At 59.4% G+C, this 2500-nt stretch overlaps 1 pseudogene; it reads left to right on the forward strand.

Moving 5' to 3' along the window:
- Nucleotides 1-2500, forward strand: part of LOC124771732 — a 7960-nt pseudogene that overhangs the window by 1139 nt on the left and 4321 nt on the right.

Genomic DNA, 2500 nt, shown 5'->3' on the forward strand with positions numbered 1-2500 from the left:
GATGGTGAACTATGCCTGGCCAGGACGAAGTCAGGGGAAACCCTGATGGAGGTCCGTAGCGATTCTGACGTGCAAATCGATCGTCGGAGCTGGGTATAGGGGCGAAAGACTAATCGAACCATCTAGTAGCTGGTTCCCTCCGAAGTTTCCCTCAGGATAGCTGGTGCTCGTACGAGTCTCATCCGGTAAAGCGAATGATTAGAGGCCTTGGGGCCGAAACGACCTCAACCTATTCTCAAACTTTAAATGGGTGAGATCTCCGGCTTGCTTGATATGCTGAAGCCGCGAGCAAACGACTCGGATCGGAGTGCCAAGTGGGCCACTTTTGGTAAGCAGAACTGGCGCTGTGGGATGAACCAAACGCCGAGTTAAGGCGCCCGAATCGACGCTCATGGGAAACCATGAAAGGCGTTGGTTGCTTAAGACAGCAGGACGGTGGCCATGGAAGTCGGAATCCGCTAAGGAGTGTGTAACAACTCACCTGCCGAAGCAACTAGCCCTGAAAATGGATGGCGCTGAAGCGTCGTGCCTATACTCGGCCGTCAGTCTGGCAGTCATGGCCGGTCCTTGCGGCCGGCCGCGAAGCCCTGACGAGTAGGAGGGTCGCGGCGGTGGGCGCAGAAGGGTCTGGGCGTGAGCCTGCCTGGAGCCGCCGTCGGTGCAGATCTTGGTGGTAGTAGCAAATACTCCAGCGAGGCCCTGGAGGGCTGACGCGGAGAAGGGTTTCGTGTGAACAGCCGTTGCACACGAGTCAGTCGATCCTAAGCCCTAGGAGAAATCCGATGTTGATGGGGGCCGTCATAGCATGATGCGCTTTGTGCTGGCCCCCGTTGGGCGAAAGGGAATCCGGTTCCTATTCCGGAACCCGGCAGCGGAACCGATACAAGTCGGGCCCCTCTTTTAGAGATGCTCGTCGGGGTAACCCAAAAGGACCCGGAGACGCCGTCGGGAGATCGGGGAAGAGTTTTCTTTTCTGCATGAGCGTTCGAGTTCCCTGGAATCCTCTAGCAGGGAGATAGGGTTTGGAACGCGAAGAGCACCGCAGTTGCGGCGGTGTCCCGATCTTCCCCTCGGACCTTGAAAATCCGGGAGAGGGCCACGTGGAGGTGTCGCGCCGGTTCGTACCCATATCCGCAGCAGGTCTCCAAGGTGAAGAGCCTCTAGTCGATAGAATAATGTAGGTAAGGGAAGTCGGCAAATTGGATCCGTAACTTCGGGATAAGGATTGGCTCTGAGGATCGGGGCGTGTCGGGCTTGGTCGGGAAGTGGGTCAGCGCTAACGTGCCGGGCCTGGGCGAGGTGAGTGCCGTAGGGGTGCCGGTAAGTGCGGGCGTTTAGCGCGGGCGTGGTCTGCTCTCGCCGTTGGTCGGCCTCGTGCTGGCCGGCGGTGCAGGATGCGCGCGCCTGCGCGGCGTTCGCGCCCCGGTGCTTCAACCTGCGTGCAGGATCCGAGCTCGGTCCCGTGCCTTGGCCTCCCACGGATCTTCCTTGCTGCGAGGCCGCGTCCGCCTTAGCGTGCTCCTCCGGGGGCGCGCGGGTGCGCGGATTCTCTTCGGCCGCCATTCAACGATCAACTCAGAACTGGCACGGACTGGGGGAATCCGACTGTCTAATTAAAACAAAGCATTGCGATGGCCCTAGCGGGTGTTGACGCAATGTGATTTCTGCCCAGTGCTCTGAATGTCAACGTGAAGAAATTCAAGCAAGCGCGGGTAAACGGCGGGAGTAACTATGACTCTCTTAAGGTGGCCAAGTGGCGGCGGTGTGGCTGCATCCGGACTTGGCTTTTCGAAGTGCGGTCTTGATGTAGTCGTGCTGCTGCTGCGAGGTGCCTTCCTTGGGTTATAGTTACAGGGAGAGTGATGCGCAATACATGGGCCTAGCCCTCTTAGCCTCTCCTCTCCTGCGGTCTTCTCCCCTTCTCGTGGGCCCGCTGATTTTCGCAGAGTGGAAGACCGCACCAGGGGCTTGGGGGGGTTACCAGCCCCCCCTCGCATTATCCCTTTATAGTTGGGGGCAGCCGACAAGAAACAAGAGATGGTGGCCCTTCCGCTGAAGGTGCCACCCCAGCTACCCCAGCACCTATCCGGCCAACCGGCCGTAACGAAAATGCGATAGTTTGTGTAGCTCCCTTTGCTTGCAGTGAGTGCCACCGCACTTTTACCACGAAGAACGGTCTCGGGGTCCATCGCCGCCGCCAACACCCTGCGGCCGCCAACGCTGAGATCGTGACGGAGAGGCATCGCGCGAGGTGGACGGAGGAAGAAGTCCTGTCGCTCGCCAAGGCAGAGGCCGAACTGTTCCTTGAGAGGGACGCCCGGTTCTTCTTTGTAAATCAAGAACTTACCAGGATGTTCCCCGACCGAACGCTTGAGGCAATCAAGTGCCGACGGCGGCAAGCTGCCCACAAGCAGCTTGTCCGCCAATTCATGGAGGCACTTGAGATCGGTCGGGGCGAAGAGCCGGCGTCCCGCCGTGGAGCAGCGAGCTCGCTGCCTGA

Source organism: Schistocerca piceifrons, unplaced genomic scaffold (genome assembly GCF_021461385.2).
Source record: "Schistocerca piceifrons isolate TAMUIC-IGC-003096 unplaced genomic scaffold, iqSchPice1.1 HiC_scaffold_936, whole genome shotgun sequence".
Classification (NCBI taxonomy): Eukaryota; Metazoa; Arthropoda; class Insecta; order Orthoptera; family Acrididae; genus Schistocerca; species Schistocerca piceifrons.